The 22,442-nt window shown below is 48.2% G+C and overlaps 1 long non-coding RNA gene across 1 annotated transcript in view; it reads right to left on the reverse strand.

Moving 5' to 3' along the window:
* LOC141581662 (uncharacterized) overlaps nucleotides 1-22,442 on the reverse strand; it is a 142,085-nt gene that overhangs the window by 92,352 nt on the left and 27,291 nt on the right. Inside the window, exon 3 of the long non-coding RNA XR_012514446.1 lies at nucleotides 17,202-17,273. This is a non-coding gene — a long non-coding RNA (uncharacterized LOC141581662). The remainder of the gene's footprint in view (nucleotides 1-17,201; nucleotides 17,274-22,442) is intronic.

Raw genomic sequence — 22,442 nt, forward strand, 5'->3', positions numbered from 1 at the left:
GCATTCAGTAATTCCTTACTTAGAATCTTTTATGTGCCAGGCAATGTGATGGATACAGTGTATATAGTGATAAATAAAGTTGTCAGAGTCCCAGCATTCAGGAAGCGTATACTCTAGAGAAGGAAACTGAGAGCAGAGAGGAAACACGTGTCATGTGTTGACAGCTGGTGGCACAGGCTATGAATGATACTAACAAGGGAGAAGATGGTGGCTGCGGAAGGCCTATCAAAGGAACAGAGACCCATATAAGGAAGGAAGCCAGGGAAATAGCTATGAGAGAATATTTTCAAGTAAGGGGAACTCCATGCTCCAGATCAGATGAGAGCCAGCTTGACATGGACTAAGAACGGGGGAGACCAAGTTTGCTAGAACATCCAGAAGGGAAGTGTGGTGGAAGATGAGGTCAGGGAGTCAGGTGAGTCAACAGGTTGGCACTTGGGGCCACAGTGCAGAGTCTAGATTTCATTCTAACAGGAAGGGAAACCTTGGGGGGTCTGAGTAAGGGAGTGACACAATCTGATTTGCCCCTTTAGAAGATCTGTCTGGCAGTTGTGTGATCGTATGTCCAGCAGGGAAACAACATAGGCAGGTGGCCGACTTGGGAGGCCAGTCTTGGAGTAAAAAAATAAACTCTTGGGGCCGGGTGCGGTGGCTCAAGCCTGTAATCCCAACACTTTGGGAGGCCAAGGCGGATGGATCACGAGGTCGAGAGATCGAGACCATCCTGGTCAACGTGGTGAAACCCCGTCTCTACTAAAAATACAAAAAACTAGCTGGGCGTGGTGGCGCGTGCCTGTAATCCCAGCTACTTAGGAGGCTGAGGCAGGAGAATTGCCTGAGCCCACTAGGTGGAGGTTGCGGTGAGCCGAGATCGCGCCATCACACTCCAGCCTGGGTAACAAGAGCGAAACTCCGTCTCAAAAAAAATAAAATAAAATAAAATAAAATAAAAATAAAAAATAAACTCTGGGACCAGATGGTAGAGGTGAAGATGGAAGTATAAGAATGCAGTTGGATTCCTGTCCCAGGTGAGACAGCTTGGATCAGTGACCTTCCCTGACCACTTCCACCCTGTGGTGTTATGGATTCTACAGTTCTAAGACTGTAGAATCTATGACTTCTGAGTTCATAGTCTCACTCCCAAGATTGGGCCGAGTGGTTGGTCTGACCATGCTTCTCAGAGCAGCATCCTACAGGGATGAAAACTCACTCCCGCCTCGAACTGCAAAACCAGAATTTCTCCCTGTAACGGACAAATCAGTGTCATCACCACAATCTCAGGCCAGCACTTCAGGCAGTGAAGGAATATGTCTATTTGCCTAGTCACTAAATGCGTCAAGCGGAACAATTGTCCCTGAATGATGTCCATGTCCTCATTCCCAGAATCAGGATCACACAGCAAAGGGATTTAAGATTGCAAATGAAATTACGGTTTCTAATAAGCTGACTTTAAGATTATCCAGGTGGGCCTATTACAAGGGTTCTTAAAATGAAAAAGACAGGTAGAGAAAGAGACGTGACCTTGTAGGATGCTCAGGTAATGCAATGTGAGGACTCAACCCGCCATTGCCAGCCTTGAATTTGCAGAAAGGGCCCGCAAGCCCAGGAATGTGGGAGACCGAAGAAAGTTGGAAATGGCAAGAAAACAGATTCCCTCTTAGACTCTCCAGAAGAAATGCATCCCTGCTGACACCTTGATGTTAGTCCTGGAGAGCAACCATGTCAGACTTCTAACCCGCAGAACTGTAAGATAATAAATGTGTTGTTTCGAGACACTCGGTTTGTGGAATTTGTTACAGCAGTGATAGAAAACTGACATATTAAACTTAAATGATCGTTTTATGTCTCCATTCCACTAGATAATGGAAATTTACACTCAGTCAAGTTGAGATTTTCCCTTCCCCCAAGATCGTTGCTAAGTTCTGGGGGCAGGATTTACAGGCAGCCGGAGACTGGGGTGGGAGTGTCTGGTCCTCAGTTGTGACGTGCCCATGTCGGTGTCCTTGAAAGCAGCGCATCATACATCTGACTATTGGCTGTCACAACTGGCAGTTTGTGTCTGCAGTGCCCTTCACTCCTGACCTTTGGGCCTCTCCCAGCCTGGCTCCTGCTGTCAGTGACTTGCCTGCTCCTCTAACAGGCAGCAGGCAGGGGAGGAATGGCTGCCCTCCAACCTTAGTCTGGAATCCCAAGAAGTGCTGGGAGGCTGCCTCGTGCCCTTTCTGAAAGCCACAGGCCTTGTGGCTTCCAACCCTGCTGCTCATTGTCCATGCTGGATGTTGGAGAACTCTGAGAGCTTCCATCTTAGGAGGGAGGATGAATCCCTTCTGGTCTCAGGTCTCCTGGGTGGTAGGGGATCTTTTCTTGGGAAGACACCAACTTCTACCTCTTTTTATGTCTGTCCAATTTTTCTCTTCCTATCCAAGACTAGAGAATTTTCCTCCAGGGCAGCAAAACCTGGTTGAAACTATCACGTATGCTTCTAAGTCTTTGTCTTCAGCCTTAACCTTGGATGATGAGTCTGATTCCTTTGCCCTCAGATTCTGATGTGACATCTCTCTCTCTCTTGCGATCTGGAGGGTCCATAGTCTCCTGCCCCAGTGGGAAGGGTTGTGAGATAATGGGAAAATACCACAGGGGATCCCTGATTAATTCTTCTGGATATCTTTCCTCTGTACCAGTAGTGATGTTAGCCAGTTAGTCACCTGCTAAGGAAACCTGCCTGGCTGCAATGCCTGTGCCTGGTATGGGATCCTGACGCATCTGTTCAGGGGCACCAGGGAAGTAAGACATGAGCAGGCTTGAGAAAAAGCTGGGTGGCCGGTATCAGCCAGGCCAGATACTCTCAGGCTGGAATCTGAATCAGGAGGTAGGTGCAGCCCAGCTGGCTGCAGACAGGGAAAGAGACGAGAAGACCCTGAGGAGGGCAGACATCCTGGAGTGCAGAGGCGTCCTAGCAGTGAAAAATAAAGGAAAAGAACCACCAACGCCTATTGTGGAGGGCGAGCCAAGACTCCAGTCCCTGAAGCCCTCTGGACCCCACAGGACTGAACAAAAGCCAGGAGGATCCTGTTCTCCTTGAACTCCCAAGGCTGAACCAGAATTCCCATCACTGGCGGCAGCAGGTGGGGTTCTAACACATCAATTTCTTTTTATATTCTAAAGGCCTTGTTATGGATTGATTTTTCTCCCTGTCCGTACTCCACAACCCCACCAAATTTGTATGTTGAAGACCTAGCCCCAGGTACCTCAGAATGTGATCAGATTGACATAGAGTCTTTAAGGAGGTCATTAAGGTTAAATTAGGTCATTCGGGTGGGCCCTCGTCCAATCTGACTGGTGTCCATGTAAGAGGAGGAAACTGGGACATAGACTGTACAAAAGGAAGACCACATGAGGACACAGTAAGAAGGTGGCCAGCTTCGAGCAGACTGGAGAGGCCTCGGAGAAGCTGGCCCTGCCGACAGCTTGATCTTGACCTCCTGGCTTCCAGAGCTATGAGAAAATGAAGTTCTGTTGTTTAAGCCACCTGACCTGTGGTCTTTTGTTATGCCAGCTGAAGAGCAGGAACTCAGGCCCCAAGACCTTTTGTTCTGGGGCCCGGTGGTCCAGGAAGAACATCTCCGAAGGCAGCATGAACCTTGCCTCCTGTCAGCTCCCAGGAGCTACTTTGCGAAGCAGGCCCCTTCCTCCTTCCCAAATGAAAGCCAGTGTCTGCCTCCCAGGCCACCCCTCTCTCTTCATGGTTCCATTTTCATGTCTGGATTTCTAAGCCTAAAATGCTTGCTATCTTTAACTTCAAAGACCAGTCAAGTCTTTTGGCATGGTGGGGGTGGAATGCATCTCACAACCACACATGGAGAGATGGCTTTTCTCATTCTTTGGGTTTGAATTCAAATCCTCCTCAGCCACAACCTTGTGCCGCATCCCCTCCAGGACTTTCTGCAGCAACAAGTTCACCCCATGTCTAGCCAGTGTGCCTGAAGTATCATACCTCCAGCACTGGGGCTTCACCGGATTATGTTGGGTGGTAGGCAGAGAAACATTTTCCACGTGTTTAGGATGGATTTTAAAGTACAATAGAAAACAATAAGGCTGGCACCTCAAACCTGTGATTTTACAGGCTTTATGGCTGACGCTGAGGCTAGAATAGGTGTTAAAATGTACTACGCTAAGTAAATACTGACAGGAGGGGTGTAGCAAGAATCGGCACAGTGGGGTGAGAACAGTGGAAGCTTCGGGGATGAGTATTTTCATGAGCAAGTGTGTGCAGCACTGATCTGCAAGAAATTGGCAGAGTGGAGAGGTGCAGAGGTGAGTCAGCAAGCAGGAAGCGGGCAGGAGAGGGTTCTAGTCAGTCCTGACACCTCTGTTGCTCCCTCTCTGTAACTGACCCAGGAAAACCTGACCCCAGAAGTCTGTTTCCCGTGGCTCCAGTCCACGTGGAAAGCTGCCCAGGCTTCCAAGGAAGGCCAGAAAGGCCCTTAGGAATGTTTGCTATTGTGAGGGCTCTTGCATCTGAATCTACAGGCATTTCACAGGCAGCAGGGGGCTTCATTTTTTTTCCAATTTCTCTGGTCTTGTCAGAGGCTGGCAACCTCAGCTGTGAAATGAATTTGCTTCCCCCTGGTTTATGCACCGGACAAATGCAAGCTCTTTACCTGAGCCCAGCCACTGAGCAGCACCCTGCAGGAAACTACAACCGTCCAGATAGCAGACAAACACACCCCACCATGAAGCCAAAGGTGTGTCCCCGTGAGGGCCAGGGGAGAGGAGACAGAAGACCTGGAAAGCCAGGAACCATGGAGGACACTTGCAGATGGCTGGTGTCCCCATGCCCAGGTTGAGTCACTGCCGAGCCCCCAGCAGCCAGGTAGGGGACAGGGCTACCTCTCTCTGTGTAGCTGAAAGATCACTTAGCTACAAATGACTATGACTTCCTCATTTGACTGAGTTTTAGCTTGTTAGTTCTAAGGAGCCTTTAAAAAATGGAGTATTATGGGAAAGCATGCAACTGTGTGGGCCCTTTCTGATGTAACCATGCGTCTCCAGCTATATTCATCCAATGGCATTTAAGGCTCATTAAATTTTGAATCCAGTGTCACCTGCCTTAGGCTCAAAATAGTTCTCCGTGTGCCTTTTGTCTCCAGACTCCATTTTAATGGAAATTGTTTCCATTCACCTCTTTATTCCCTTCTTCCTGCCAGCAACACCCGATCTTTAATAATCTCCAGTTCGGAGTTGTGTGCTCTGTGAACCTGTCATCTGGGGGAATACATTGGACCTTGACTGCTGTAAACGGTTGATGGTAAAAATGCGAGGAGCACTCTTAGGGTGTTCCTTTTCCCTTCTGCTTCTTCTCCAGCTGTGCAGAAGGACCCCAAACGCTTTATCCTCAATATTACTGATGCCTGGAAGCTTCATGAGGCTCACCACAAGGTAGTCTCTCCATCACATCTTGTGTCTTAGCTCAAAAAAGTACCAGAGTTTCACACAGGAAATGCATATGACCCATCTAAAGAAAATAGCTGCTCGTCACAATGAATGAACCTTATACGGCTCTTAGTAAGTGCCAGGCACTGTCCTGAGTTCTTATCATTGCATACCATTGGAACTACAGGGTATCTCCGTTTTTACACATGAAGAGGCTGAAGCACAGAGAAGCTACGTAAATGGCCCAAGTCACACAGCAATTAAGCTGTGGAGCTTGGATCTGAACCCAGGCCATCTGAATGAAGCCTGAAGCTATATCCTAACCACTCTGCTATAGGCACTCCTGCGCCCCTAGTTAGAGGTTGTCTCGTGATAATGTCAGGCAATCACTTCCAGGTCCCTGTATTTGTTCAGAGTAGCCAGAAATCTAAGTTTTTATGTGAAATGTCCCAATTTTTAAAAATTGGCAAGTAAAATCATTTTTTAACACTGTGAGAGCCAAACAAAATATGCCTATGAACAGTAACTGGTTTGCAGGCCACCCAGTGAGACCTCTGGTTTAAACTAAGGCTTCAACAAAAGCAAAGTGGTCATCAAATTCAAAGCCTTCCATGCCAGCAAGAAACTTCCTTTGGAGCTGAGCAGAGGAATTCCATTCTGGGGTCCTGGATGGATATCCCTAAAGTCACCGTGCTTCACGGAGCAGGCAGCTTCTCCAATTGTGACCATTAAGTTGCTTTACAGAAAGGTTCAGGGAAACTTGCTTTGCGGTTGGTTGACACCTGCGTTAAATCAACACAGCAAGTGTAGCAACCAGAACGAGAAATGTCAGCTCTCATTAGCCTGCATATAAATCTGCCTCCACCAGAATCGGGATCACAGAACATCGGGGAAAATGCCAGGAAGCAGGAACATATGTTGTTCACACAAAAAGAATCTCCAACAATGGGTGTCTTCCTCCACAGCGGAGGCACCTGGAATAGGGACAGGGAGGCTTTGTTTTGCCTTGATGCCGCCCCCATCCCCACCCTGACATTCCTGGCCAATAACAGGAAACTGGGAAAACTCCATAGCTTCATCACCCACGGTAGGAGGTTGTGCTAAGCGTTCGCTGACACAGCTGAACAATCATAAAATGTCATAAAAAGAAAATGACTTGATCATGCAAAACAGTAATTAGGATGTGGGGCATATTTATGCTATTTACATATTTATGCTATTTACATATTTTAACACTCTGATATTAATGAGTCTTCCTAACAGTACATAAATAATCTAGCCTTTGTGCAATTTGTTCTGGCCTGCCGTGAACAGGTAGTCCTTAAAAGCAAGTGCCCCTTTCACTTCTCTCTCCCCATTCTGTAGCTGCATTCCTGGAAACCCACGTCAGGGGAAAGCCAGACAGGAAAGCCCGCAGTGGGCAATGGAATGCCTTCCCTAAAACACACGGATCTGGAAGTCACTGGGGGAAACTCCGGAGGGAAGGAAGTTCCCTTGTTAAGAAATCTTCCCGCAGGCTAAAGGGGCTGAAGACCAGCAGGTGTGCTGATAAATGAATAACAACTAGCTCTCAAAAAAAAAAAAAAAAAGCCTTGATTGGTAGCACTTGCCAATTTTCATGAAGTAAATACGCCCACTATGGCCCACGTTGTGTCCAGGCCCCTGACATAACTTCACTGAACGCCGAGCTGGGAAGAATCCCTAGCACACCATTAGCTGGGAGTCATGGCCACCACCTAATTGACCTCAGTCACTGCCTTAACTCCTGTCTGCATTTAGAGAAATGCGGCAGGGCCACAGCCCAACTCCAGATATCGTCCAGGATAACCCAGGTCTTTTCTTGTGCAAAATAATTGTATTGGAGAGCTGGTAAGGAATCACTGAACTCATCACCCTGGCTGCACACATGGGAAACTGCAGCTGAGACCGGGGAAGAGTTTATGCAAGGGCGCGCAGCCGTGGGCCTCAGCGCGGCAGCTGGAGCGCCACCGTCCTTCCTTTCCACCCAGTGCTCTTTGCTCCAGGACCTGTTCCCTGTGCATTCCTTCCTGGTTCCTGCTCAGGCATCACAGCTGGCTTTTGGGCCTCACAGTCTCCCTGGCCAGGCCCTGAGTATGTAAGTGTGTGCACACGTGGAAGGCGGGGCAGCAGGCTAGCAGCCCTGTGTGGTGATGGTGGTTGCCAGGTAACAGGAAGGCAACGTGGTGGGGAGCCTTCCTTGGCAGATATGGATAAATGGGCACAGCAGGGAATGGAGCCTCCCTGGAGGAGGAGAATGTGGCAATGTCTGGTATAAGGGTTCTGAGTCAGAAATGGGATATAAAACCCAAGAAGGAGGGGTTGGGGAGGCATTACAGCTGAAGGGGATTTTAAAGAGGAGCTGGCCCATGCCCTCCATCAGGAGCCGAGACTCAGCACTACTAGGAAGCCACTGGCCCAAGGTCACGCCATTCAGAGTCGGGGCCACTGGAAGAGAATGAGGCAGGATCTGGGGCTCTCACTGAATATGATAGAAGCCTCATAAGGCACAAGTAATCCCAATCGCCAAGTGTGGCAAGTTTAGCAATAACCTCCATGGCTGTGCATTTGGAAGGAGCTCTGTGGTGCTGCACTGATCACCACGGACCTTTCCCTCCCCTTCCCATCCTGGCCCTGGGGGAGGGAGCAGCCAGAGAGATGAGAAGGAATGATGCTGACGTCATGGGGCGGGGAACGTGAAATTCCAAAGGGTCACTGGGCTGAACAGATGGCCGGCAGATATTGGTTTTAACTCGCACATGGCTGAGTAAATAATGTTTAAGTTTTTCTCGCCAGCCTGGGGAGCCGACAGATCGCACTGAGTGGAGGTACCTCCACCTCCCGCCCGCATCATCTGCTCTTCCCGGGGTTTTCATTTCCTACCCTGTTTGTGCTTTAGAGCATGGCTGGCTGGTCAGGAAGCCAGTGCCCTTGGAAGCAGGAGCCTGTGTGCGGAAAGAGGGAGGGAGAGGGTGGAATGGGGTGGAAGCCAGCCCTTTATTGCAGTGTGTGCCTGGGTAGTACCTGTCAGGCAAAATCACCATCACTAGTGTCTTGGGTAAATTGCCTGGGGTGGGGGAGCTGGTCATGTTTTAATCCTTGATAACAAAGAAGGTGGCATGACTATACACCCCTTGGTCTACCTGTCAATAAGATTGTTTATCTGTCCACAGATCAAAGAGCTGGGTCTGGTGAAATGTCAAGGTGGGACTGAGATTTTATCCTGAAGTGGCCACTCACTGGCCTTTGGCAATTCTCTTAACTCTACTGAGCCTCAGTTTCCCCATGCATCCAACGAGGATGTTGGCATTATCCTGAGTATCCTCATGGGGAAGAAATATTTGAATGAATCCTGTCTGTAGGAATGGGAAATAAGAATGCGGATGTAAATGGTGGACAGGCACAAATTTGCTGGCACAGCAGAAATGGATTCACTCAATTATTTTTAGGCTCCTACTCCATCAGGCTTGGGATGCAGAAATAAATAAGGCATGAGCACCACCCACAAGGAGCTCTTCTGAGTGGGGAGACGAATAAGAGAATAAGACTACCAAAGTGTCCCTGTGGTGGTTATCCGTGTGGCTCTAGGGTCAGACTGCCTGAGTTCACACTTCTGCCTGTCACCTAAAAGCTGTGTGACCTTGGGCTGCTAACCTTTGTGCCTCATCTCCCTAATCTGTAAAATGGGCTTCCTAACAGTAACTGTCTTACTGGAATATGGTGAGACCAAGAAAATGCAAGCAAAGTAACATGGAGCTCTGACCTTCCCAGGGCAGCCTCAACAAATGGCAGCTGCTGTTACTGCCAAGTCTGTGAGAGCGGTAGCCCAGGATCCCTGAGCACACAGGGAGAAAGATTCAGCCCAGCCTTGGGGGTGAGGTCAGTGAGGGCTGTGAGAGCAGGATCTTAGTTGAGTCCTGAAGGCCAATTTAAGGGTCGACTGGGAGACTGGCTGTGGTGGCTCATTCCTGTCGTCCCAGCACTTGGGAAGCCAAGATGGGCAGATTTCTTGAGTCCAGATGTTGGAGATGGGCCTGAACAACATGGTGAAACCCCGGCTCTACAAAAGATACAAAAAAATAGCTGGGCGTCGTGGTGTGTGGAGTCCCAGCTACTTGGGAGGCTGAGGCAGGAGGATCCCTTGAGCCTGTTGAGTCAAGTCTGCAATGAGCTCTGGTCATGCCACTGTACTCTAGTGTGTGCGACAGAGTGAAACTCTGCCAAAAAAAAAAAAAAAAAAAAAAAAAGGAGTTGACCAAGGAAAACGCAAAATTGTTCAGCAAATAGTAAAAATGAACAAGACAGATAAATCTCTGCTGCTTACAGCTCTCATTTAGACCAACGGCCTGCACATTTTTCCAGAAAGGGTCAGGTAGTAAATATTTGAGGCTTTGCAGCCCGTACGGTCTCACTCAATTCTGCTACCGTGGACGTGTGAAAGCAGCCATAGACAATATAGAAACAAATAAGCATGGCCGTTCTCCAGGAAAACTGTAATTTTGAACACTGAAATCTGAAGAGCGTATCATTTCTGCAGCATGAAGTATGACTTTTTCTTTTTTTACATTTAAATATAAAAGCCATTCTTACCTCTTGGGCCATACAAAAATAGGCAGTGGGCTGGATGTGTCTGATTTGTCCCATGGGTCATGGTTTGCGGATCCTCATTCAAAAGTAGCAACAGGAACAGAATCAATAGAAACGTGACAATTTGGGGTCATGGCCACAACACAGGACAATGGCACAGTGTATTGTGACACAATCATGAGGGTGAAGGTACCAATTTAGTTAAGGTGGCTGTGACTCTGTCAGGAGATAAAATTTGGGCTGAAATCAGAATATCAGCTAACACTGAATACTGCAAGTCTAAACGGAAGTAGGACCCAGTCAAAGATGGGCTCCGAGCTTTGACATGTTAAGGGTAGAAAGAAGGTCAGTGTGGCTGGAATATAGGGCTTGTGAGGGGAGGGGAGGAACTGACAGGTAAAGAGAAGGAAGATCCTGAAAAATGGATCGTGAGAGCTTGCGTTTATAAGAATATACATGTGATTAATTCAATATATGTGGAACTGGCCTTGGTTTGATTGAAGGAAAATATTTGAAAAGGGATTCGCTATGTAAATACCTTTTGTGATTTCTTTCAATATGTAGGGACAAAGGGAGGGAATGTATTGAAGCGTGTGGAATCGCTGAATCAGTGTTGGGCATTATTATCTACCAGCCTTAATGAGGCTATTTCTTCCACAGAGCCTGGGACCAGGCGGGGTCTCCAGCGCCCCCAGGAAGAGAACGTGTGTGCCTTCTTGCATGTATTTAATGAGTTGATTCCCCCAGCACAGTGGAAATGCTGGCTCTCCGCAGCCAGAGCTCCATGTACCTGATTACATTAAGCTCTGCCTTGGCTATTAGGTGGCTTCACCAAAATAAAGTCAAAATAGAATTGGTCAAAATGTCAGTTCCCAAGAAGGGGAGCTTGGCACTGATGTCTTGGTGATGACATGGGTCCTGGCCCTCTTCCCTGTGTGTCCCCCTCCCTGACCTTGCTACTTTGGCAGGATACCTGAGAAAGAATTTTTGTAATAAAAAAGTTTGTCAAAAAGGCTTTTCTGCATATCGCTGGATTAAGGAATGAGATGAGTGGAGATCATGCTTGGATGCTTGGGCAGTTGTGTCAGATGAACCTCTAGATTCTGAGAGTAATCTGATTCCCACTTCTCCCACCATGCACGTGCGCACACACACACACACACACACACAACACATGCACGCCACACACAGGCATGCACATGCACACAGACACACATGCACCGAGTGCACACTGCACACATGGGCACACACACCATATACACCCACGCACACATAGCTGCACATCACACACACCACACACACACACACCACAACACCACACACACACCACACTCATACACCATATATGTGCACCATGCATGCACTACACATGCACACATTCCATATATGCCCCCCACACATACCTGCACCACAATATTACACCAACACACACACACTTCACACATACCCACACACAAACCACATACACATGTATGCCACACATACACGTTATATACCACACATGCATGCACACCACACACACCACACACTACATGCATACCATGCATGCTCTCACCAGACACACACACACACACACACACGCACTGCAGGCACAGGAATGTGTGTGCACTCACACACAGCTCACATCATTCCAAGCTGAGTGGTCGCATGGCTAGACCCAGTTTGACTTGAGCTTCATCAGTTAAATATGTGCTTTTTTTTTTTTTTTCCATTCTGCAGCTGTTGCCACCTGCCTAATTTCAATCAATTAGCTTTTACTTAAAAACATTAAATTTCTTAATGCTGCTGCATCGGGCCAATTGTACAGTAAATTGTAAGTGTGAAGGAGACAAATCACTCAAATTTGCCTGCCCATGAAACAAAGCCGCCATTAGAGCCATGTCTTTTGTCTTCTCGGGAACTCCAGGCATCAAGAGAAGGGCTGCTGAGGGGATTGGGGAGGAGAACTCAGCGCCAAGCTGGGCATCCTGAGGACAGCCATCACACAGCTGGGGCGGGAGTTTGGCCAACGCTCTGTGTGGGCAGGGTGGGCTCCTCTGTGGAGGGCTGGGCAGCAAGGTGGCTTGTGAAGCTAATCATTGCGACAAAGGAAGGTGTGGGAGCTTGAGCAAAGGTGGGGGTGCAGAGAGTGCTGCTGGAGTTCAGGAGAGAGAAGATCCTTAGGAATCTCAGGAGAAGTGTGCCGGGCCGGGAGCTTCTTCCCCACCCAGGCCCCTCGACCCCACACTGGCCTCACGTCTCCAGCCATACAATCTCAAGTCAGTCTACAAATAGGGCCTGATCCCAAAGTGGGAAAGGCGTGAGATCTTCACATTTCATCTAAATGCTGTTCCCTGCTCTGCCAGGCCCAAGAGAGTCCAGCACAGCCCACCACCCTCTCCCTTGCCCACTCTGCTCTGGCCACACTGGACTTAGGGACGTTCCCTAGGCACGTCCGGCACGTCTTGCCCCGGGGCAGAGCCTGTGCTCCTGCTGTTGCCTCTGCCTGTGGTGTTTTTCCTCCAGACAGCGTCCTCCCCTCACATCAACCAAGCCCCTGCTCGCTCCCTAAGGAGTGTATGCCCAGCGCCTCGTATAGCATCATCTTCTCACTCAGTACACCCTCACTTATCTTCCCACAGCTAAAATGCCACTTCCCATCTGTCTAGTCACCGATGAACCTCCAGGGGCTAAAACAGTGGCCAGCACATAGTAGTGCTCAATAAATGTTTGTTGACTTGAATAAATGGAATTCTTCAGGCTGGCATCTCAGCCTTCAGCAATGACTGGCCTCTTGCTTCTTGCTTCGCTTCTCATCCTTGTGCTCTTACTGAATGGGCCTTCCCTCCATCCACAAACACATGCTGCTCCTGCCTGCCCCTAGTGCTTCATGCCTATTGTCCCTGCTCCATCTGCCATGTGAAACACCCTCTCTTCTCCCCATTACACCCCTCAACACACACACATACACACGTGCACTCGCGTGCATGCTTGAGTTTCTCTTCCTCCAGAAAGACTTCCTTGATCACACCAACCTCCAGGAAAGATTTCTCCTTCTGAGCTTTGGTACCATGAACTCACCACCTTAGAGGATCTCAGGGCTGATTTGTCACTGGACCTGCCTGGAACCTTCTAATAGTCCAGATCCTAGCACCCTCTCCTAGAGACTTGGACTCAGGGAGGCAAGGTATGTCTTGAGCGTTGGTAGTTTTTAAGCTTTCCTGGTGGGTCTCATTGTCAGTAGGGTTTAGGGCTCTGGTCTAGCTGTTCTGCTTAGTTGTCAGCTGGGTTTGCTTGGTTGCCAGATCATTTTTTACTCTCTCAGTGAGACAAGTGGCTAGAAGACCATCTCTGTCATCTGCTCCCCCCTAACATCCAACACATTTGAGCAAACTGTAAGTGCTCTGTTAAGAAAGCACAGGTCGCAGGGAGCCAGCAGGAGCCTCCTCAGTATGGAGGACCCGGATGCTGGGGACAGCACCATCAGGAGGCAAACGTGGTGTGTGGAGCTGAATAGCCTTGGTGTTGACTTCCAGCTTTCACACTTACGGGCGGAATAACTTTTAGCAACCCAAATCTTCTCTTCCTCTGTCATGGAATGGGGATGGTAGTAGCCTCTCATGGGGTTGTGGTAAGAATTTGGTACCATTAAAGATACTGCTTGGCATAGTGCCCAGTGTGCAATAAGTGCTCAATGAATGGGAGCCACTCTTTTGTTGCTAAAAAAAGGTTTTTGCAAAGAGGCAGAGGGCTCTGGGCCCCTCCGCGTCTGTCCGGAGCTGACTCAGCAGCAACACAGGACGCTGTGCTGTTAGCTCAGCTCAGCTGCTCCATTTCTCCTCGACCCACTCCTCCGATCCCAACGCAGGTTGGGGGTCCGACTGGGGCAGCTGCAGAAGTGTGCCCCCTGCCTGCATTCCCTCCTAGGCCTCCACCCCCGCCCCTCCTGCCAATCATGCCACATGGCCACCTCCCCCCTCACAAGGAGCCTGGCTGTGCTGCAACCTCACAGCACATGCAGGGCTCACACATGCTCACCCGGCCGCCCGGCCTGCAGGTCCGTGTGCTGCCATGGCTTGGTGCCCAGTCCCAGGCACAGCTAGGCCAGTGCACAGCCTGGCAGATGGCAGCAGGGTGGGGGCAGGAGGAGAGTGGGAGCTCCTGCTGGTGCTTGAGGTGAGGATTGGGGTGGAGGCGTCCGTCCGCAGGAGGAGGGAGGGAAGCTTGGCCGGCAGGCAGGAGATGCCGTCATGGCTTGTGTCTGTGCAGTGGATTCCCACACTGTGGCTCCTGGCTGGGTTTTCCCGGAGGCCTGGCTCAACCCAAGCCTGGTCATGACATCAAGGCCATCAGCTGGTGAGCTGAAGCCTGCAGATAAGGACAGTTCTGGGACTGAATGTCCAGGGATGCTGCATTCCCCTGCTTTCATGTCTGGAACCCATCTCCCTCCCAATTCATTTCAATCAAACTCAGCAATGACTTTGAGAGTGTCTGTTCTAGCTCCAGGTGCCAGGAACCAGCGTGCTGTCCATCAGAAGAGCTGAACTGAAATCAGGGCACTGGGGACTGGTCCCAGCCTTGTCACTGGACAAGCTGTGCTTCAGCCTCTCAGAGCCCTGCCTGACACGCCTGGGGAGGGCTGGTGGTTGGAGTGATGGTTGAGGAAGATGATAGAAGTGCATGGCCTTGAAAAACTGCAGGTGCTTTAGAAATGGTAGATTCACTACATGTCTTTAAGGAGAGAAGCAGGAAACACAAATGTAAAGCAGCGTCTCCTGTGTGGAGGTGGGGAGGGATATGCCATGTGGATAGGGCTGAGAGAACTCAAAGAGGAAGGGGAGAATTCTTACAGAGACCATTTAGCAGGGTTGCCATGGTCTTGGGTTCCAGTTAGACACAACTGTGTTTCCCGTTTGGGCTTTGCCATGCAGTGGCCATGGGATAGTTAGAAAATCAACTGACTTCTCTGGGCATTGCTGCTTTCATCTGAAAAATGGGATTAGAAGAGTTCTTTCTTCCTGGGATCCTGAGGATTTACTGAGATCAGTAAGCACAGAGCCTGGGATATGGAACAGTGTTTTCACCACCGTCACCACTGATGGAGTGTGGATGTCCCCTCCAAACCTCATGGAATGTTGGAGCTGGGGCCTGGTGGGAGGAGTTTGGGTTGATGGGGCCGGATCTCTCATGGCTTGGTGGTCTTGTTGTTTAAAGTGTGTGGCACCTCACCTCACTCTTTCTTTCTCTCTGTCTCTCACTCTCTCACTCCCTCTCTCTCTCACGTATGCACGCATGCGCACCGGCTCCTACCCTGGCCGTGTGACATGCCTGCTGCCACTTCGCCTTCAGCCATGAATAAAAGCTCCCTGAGGCCTCCCTAGAAGCTGAGCAGATACTGGTGCCATGCATATATAGCCTGCAGAACCGTGAGCCAATTAAACCTATTTTCATTATAAATTACCCAGTCTCGGGTATTCCTTATAGCTATGCAAGAATGACTTAATAGGACCGTAATTCCAAAAGGACTGTGGAGATTAAGAACTTACCTTCCTCAACAAACCATCCTAATAGTTGACATATCCCATTAACCATTACCAACAACCATGGCTACTATTTATGAAGCATGACACCGCTCACTTTTAGAATACATGACTGCATTGAACCCTCGCGAGAGCCCCAAAGGGTAGGTATACTATTATTCCTTTTACACAGATGACAAAAAAAATAGAACCCAAGTTATGTAAGATGCTCAAGTCCACGTGGTTAGAATTTTGAATGTTGGAGATGTAAGTATAGGTCATTTGACTTTAAGATTCTCAGATTCCATGGCTGTCACTATCTCATTATACTGTCTCCCCCAACCCCAGGAAATGCTCCCACATAAACCTAAGTCCTTGAAACTAGCAGTGGCGCAAGTTTCTCCAGAGAACGGGCACTGGGTCACCTATTAGGCATCTCGTTCCCCAGAGTCCCCAGAGACGAGAGAGTGGAGGTGGGTGCTCCTTCCTCTCTGTAGCCACACAGCCCACATGACCGGGCCCCTCTGTGCTTGCCAACTTCTACTCTCCTTTCCCATTTACCCCCTCCAGCCCCCGGCCACCTTGCTGTAGCTTGGACTCTATGCCATTCCCAGCAGCTCCTCCCAGCACAGGGCCTCTGTCCTCATCGGGCCCTCCAGGGGTACTTTCCCCAGTGCTCACAGGCTGGCCTGCTTCTTGTTTTCTGCATGTGTCAGCTCCTCAGAGGGCTTCCCTGACACCACCCCCTGCTACATTGACCCTCACAGGGCCACCATGTCCCTTAGCTCTGAAAAGATCTCCTCCATCCATTCCCTTGCTTTCCAGCCATCTCCCTGCAGGAGAATGGGAGCTCTCGAGGGAGAGGAAGGTTCTTGTTCACCTGTGGGCTCAGAGTGCTCTCCCTACTCTCAGGCAGAGTGCTTGGCACAAAGTCAGTGCTCACTGAGGCTTTGTTGGCTGACTGTGTGAGACCTTGGGAACAGAGGGCAGCAGGCAGGGTAGGCGGTTTGCCTCACCCTTGATCTAGTGCAGTCCCCCCAGGGGAGCTCTGGATCTGGCTGCAGAGAGCAAAGACAGCTGCCCGCACTGCTCCCTTCTGCCTCCTCTGATGACAGAGCTCAAACTCTGGGTCAGTGTGACCTGGGAATGAGGAGGAGAAACGCCTCTGCAGGCAAAGTCTCTTCTGATGGGAGTTGTACTGAGTCACTACTCTTGCAGAGATTCCTGCAGAATTCCCAGAACTCAGGAAATAAACCCCAGCAAGGGCCGGGGCCACTGTCTGAGCCCCAGAGCCCCTCCTCTTTGGTCTGGGCAGGCACCAGCAGGGTTGATTTTTGAGGCCCCAAATTGATTCTCCCACCTGAATACCATCTCTGGGCTCTGGCGACACGTCCTCCTCAAAGGCCCTTCTATCGAAATTATGTACTCACTGCATTGGAAGCCAGAGAGAAACAGAGGCTCTCTGGTGATGTTAAAGAGTCCTCAAGCCTGAGGATGCAACTTTGGATCCCAATCATTCTCCTGCACTGCAAGGCCCTGTCCTGCCCAGCATGGGTGTGAGAAGCATGGGGGCCTGCAGTGTTCTCACCATGTCCTGCCTTTCTGAATCACTACTGACTCAGAATTAGACTCAGGAGACCCACACGAAACTGTAAGTCAACTTACTTTGTACTCAGATGGTTCTCTGCCTCCTTTAATTCTTCTCTCTCCATGCTTCTCCTCTGCTCCAGAATAACCCTGCCATAAAGCATAGATTCTAATTAGTAGTTGTGTGACTTTGGACAAATGACTTCACCTCTCTGTACCTCAGTTTCCTCACTATTAAGTAGCAATAATAATAATGATACCTACATCATAGAATTGTGATGATTTAATTTGATAATGCATGAAATGCGCTTAGAACATTGCCTAACAAAGAGTAAGCACTTAATACATTCTTCCTGCTGTTTCTGCTTTTAGTTAAGGAAATGACATCTACTGTAATAAATAAATCCCAGAATCTCAGTGGCTGAACAAAGTAAAGTTTCTTTCTTGCTTAAATCACAGTCCACAGCAGGTATCCTCTCCACACAATGATTCAGAGATCGAGGCTGTTTCCATGATACACCACAGCCTTGGAATCCATTTATTCAATTGTTGAGAGGAGAAAGAAGATGGGCGCTCTCATGTGGGAGAGTTGGGAGAGCCAGGCCTGGAAGTGCTTATTACTCCCACCCACTGTTCCCTTGGTGGAAACTCAGTCACATGGTCTTGCCTAACTGCAGAGAATGCTGGGAAGCATAGTCTAGCTGAGTGCTCAGGAGGAAGAGGAGTGCCTTGTGGACAACTGTTCTCCATCACAGTTATTTTGTGGTTGTTGTTGTTATCATGCAATACTTACACTCAGAAACTATTCCACAACACCCCCACATCCACAGATATGGCCCTCACACTGCCCTACCTCTCTACTGGACCCTTGCTTCTCTCCAATGCACACCTGCTCCAACCAAACCTCATCACCCGTGTACCTGATGAGACTACAAAATGTGAATTGAGAAGCCTCTTCTCTGCGACTGCATTTCATTGTGGGCAAAAGCCACGTCAAATTTGTCTTTGCATTGCCACCTCCTAACATTGTTCCAGGATTATAGTTAGTAGCTAAGAAATGATAATGGATTAAACCAAGGTCCTCATTCCAAAGATATTCTGAATTATTCAACAACTGATCTGGCTGGTATAACCAAGGAAACAAATAACACTGACCCTCAGCTCCAGCATCTGGGGTCATTTGGGAAGGGTGGGACTAGAGTGAACTGGCAACAACTGCGACTTAGTACTCATGGATCATGTAGATTTAGGAGCCGAGTGTTCCCAGATCTTCGTTTTTAAAGCAAGAATATGGGATTTTTGTGTGTAATCTCTTGGCTTTTTAAATGTAAATTTAACAATACTTTAGACACAGTATGCTAAAAACAATTGCAAAAATACAGCGTGTGTAGGGAGGGGAAGAAAGCCTATAATGTGGGCCAAACAGAACACACCTTTAGGGCAACCAATCTGAAGCTGTCGTTTGCAACCTCTTCTCTAAACTGTATCTACACATGTAGTTGGAGAAATAACAGCAATTTTATTGGCCAAAGTTACTCTATATTAAACAAAACAGGCAAAACAAGGAATCCAAGAAGTTTGGCTATTTCTTGAATATCTTTTTCAGCTCTTCAGAAGTCAAGATTTTGGGTAAATAATCACTTTTCCTTCCAACTTATGAGAGCTGTATTAGAGTTTACCAGGGAAATAGAACCAACAGGATATATATATATATATATATATATATATATATATATATATATATGCATACACACAGACACACAGACACACACACACACACCCAAAGAAATTTATTATTAAAAATTGGCTCACGTAACTGTGGAGGCTGAGAAGTCCCAAGATCAGCAGCCGGCAAGCTAGAGACTCAGAGAGCTGATGTCTAGCTCTAGTACGAAAGCCAGCGGGATCAAGATCCAAGAAGAGCTGAAGTCGTGCAGGGGCTCCTGCCTATAAACCTTGCACTTTGGGAGGCTGAGGCAGGAGGATTGCTTGAAGCTAAGAGCTTGAGATTGACCTGGGCAACACAGTGAGACCCCCATCTCTTAAAAAAAAAGTGATTTTTTTTAATGGCTAGACACAGTGACTCACATGTGTAACCCCAGGACTTTGGGATGCTGAGGCGGGAGGATCGCTTGAGCCCAGAAGTTCAAGACAAGTCTGGGCAATATAGTGAGACTTTATCTGTACAAAAAAAAAAACTAAAAAAGTAGCCAAATGTGGTGGTGTGCACCTGTAGTCCCAGCTACTCAGGAGGCTGAGGTAGGAGGCTCACTTGAGCCAGAGAGGGAGAGATTATTATGAGCCGTGATTGTGCCACTGCGCTCCAGCCTGAGCGACAGAGCAAGACTCTGTCTTGAGACCCTGTCTCAAACAAAATAAAAGAGAAGCACTGACGTCTCAGTTCAAGTCCTAAGGTGGGAAAAGACCAATGTCCTAGCTCTAAGCAGTGAAGCAGAAGGATTTCCCTCTTACTCAGCCTTTTTGTTTTATCTAGGTCTTCAATTACCTGGATGAAGCCTACACATATAGGAAAAGGCAGTTTGCTTTGTCGAGTTTACTGATCCTGATGTTAATCTTATTCATAAACACCCTCACAGACACACTCAGAATACTGTTTGACCGGGTGTCTGGGGACCCATAGTCTAACTGACACATAAAACCAACCATCACAGAGACCCTCCCCCCCCACCCAAGACTCCTTCCTACCTCACATAACTGCAAATGTGGAGATTCTGTAGCACAGCCCCATGGTCTGAGTTCTAATCTCAGCTCTGCCACCAAATTGCTTTGTGACTGCCAGGTAAGTCTCCCAATCTCCGTTCCCATTGTTCATACCTGTGACATAAGAGTTGGGTTCCGTGACCCATAAGGTCTTTTTTAACAGCAGTTCCTGCCTTACAAACTTGGAATCAAAGCAGACAGCATTTGCCAGGCGCATTGCTTGTGACTTTATTGAGTAATTTGTACAAAACCTCTAAGAATAATTTATTCACCCTGTGGTGTGAGACTGGGGGAAACAATCAATAGAATGGTGTCTCAGTCATTTTTTTATTTTCTAAACCATGGAGAGATTTTATTCCATTTCAGAGTACTCAGAGACACCTTACCCGACAATGTGTGTTTATGGCCAACTTTCAAGAATGCCTAAAGAGATTCATTTCAGGGACTGAAAACCCTCACTTCACCCTGAATCCACAGCAAAGAGCCCTCTTAGGGAACAAACTTTCCCAGAGTTTTTTTTATGACACTTGAGAGATTACTGGAGAAACAAGGCGGGAGACGGTTTGGAAGGAAAGCAACATTCCCTGTCTCTCAAACTCATCTCAAAGTCATTCCAGGAATAAATTTAAAGGCCTCTTATCTCAAATTCAATTGCCTTAAATTGTTGTTGCTTCAACAACTTAAAGTTGTTACACTCACTTCTCTTCCATCAAGGTAATGGACAGACCGACACTCGGCTTAAACAGACTCATTCCAACAGTTGACTGCAAAGAATATACACAGACTTTTGGCCAAAAGTGGGGCTCATCGGCAATCCTGGAGAAGTTCAGAAGCTTCTTCTGTTTCCTGGTGCTCATAAGCCAGGTAAGAAGCAAGTAGAGAGGAAAGATCTTAGATGACGAACTGGATCTCGCTCTCACCCCATCACTGATCATGCTTATATTAGTTCGTTCTCACACTGCTATAAAGAACTACCTGAGACTGGGCAATTTATAAAGAAAAGAGGATTAATTGACTCATAGTTCTGCAGGCTGTACAGGAGGCATGGCTGGGGAGGCCTCAGGAAACTTAGAGAAAAGATAAGCCAGCATATCTTACATGGTGGGAGCAGAAGGAAGAGAGAATTAAGGGAGAAGTGTTACACTCTTTCAGACAACCAGATCTTGTGATAACTCACGATGGTGCAAACAGCAAGGAGGAAGTCTGTTCCAATGATTCAATCACCTCCCACCAGGCCCCTCCTCCAACATGTGAGGATTACAATTTAACATGAAATCTGGGTGGAGACACAGAGCCAAACCATATCAAGGCTTGAGTAAGAGACTTAGCTTCTTCAAGCCTTAGTTTACTCATCTGTGAAACAGGAATCACACTATCTACTTTCTTCATGGAGTTGTGTCAGGAACCCATAAGCTAATATCTGTACTTGGTAGGTTTTCTGGTTGCAAGCAATAAAAATCAACACTGGCTGCCTTGACAAAAATGGACCTACTGGAAGCCTAAAAGATGCCTGCAAGGTCCACAGAACACTGTAAAACCAGAAGTGGACATGGACAGAGCCACTGGCTCTTGTGCCAGATATCACACCTGCTGACTTTCAGCTCCAGATTCACACTTCTCTCTCTGCTCTCCAATGCAGGAACTGTGATGTTCCAAACCGCATTTCCGTTCCCCCTACCTTGTCTTAAATTTCCTTCTGTTTTGCTTAAGGTCGCCTGTCATTGGATCTCAGGCCTGTAAATCTAGGATATCATCTCAAGATCTTTACTTGATTGCCTCTGCAAAGACCCTTCTTCCAATAGGGTCATATTCCTAGCTTCTGGGTGAACATATCTTTTGGGGGCGACCATTCAACCTACTACAAGTAATGACGCCGTTTACACTTTTCTGGCAAGTTGTTCCATCCTTCTCCTTTGTGACTGGTAGAGGAGTTAGTCTCTTTCTTTTAAAGTCTCCACCAATCATGAATTGCCCCGGATTTCGAGGGATTTAATGCAGTCCAGAGGGAACAGAAGGTCAATCCAGCACTCCACATGGAGAAAACTCTGGAGAAGGATGTGAGTGCCACTGCTGTGGGCCATCCAACACTGTTGAGCCAAAGGCTGGTCAGCTGCTGCTACTGTCTCTTCCTAGTCTAGATCACTGCAGAGGCCATCTTGTTCGTGAGGGAGGGACAGCAATAGCATTCCTTCAGTGCCAAGGTTGGCCTGGAGGTTCCTAGAATTGACATGCAGGAGTGCAGTTCATATTTCTTCTTCCTGGTCCCCCACCACCTAGGGATTTAGGCAGCCCCAGGGATGCTGGGTCAGCCCTGGATCCATTTCCTACCTCCTCTCTGTACTAGGGTCAGCAACCTCTACCTCCCAGGGATCCTCCTCCATAGAACAAGCAGGGTAAACAAAGAGGGCAAACCTTCTTTACCCTCAAAGCACCAAGGGTCTGATTATATAATCCTCCTTCCCCAGACACTGGGCCACAGCCCTTCCTCCAGAATGAGGGTCCCAAGTGTGTCAAAGAGACATGGGACATCTACTTTTTGGAGGACAGGGAAGATGACTTTCAACAATTCCAGTGTGATTTTCTGGCTCTGAATTGAGG

The sequence above is a fragment of the Saimiri boliviensis genome, chromosome 1 (assembly GCF_048565385.1).
Source record: "Saimiri boliviensis isolate mSaiBol1 chromosome 1, mSaiBol1.pri, whole genome shotgun sequence".
NCBI lineage: Eukaryota > Metazoa > Chordata > Mammalia > Primates > Cebidae > Saimiri > Saimiri boliviensis.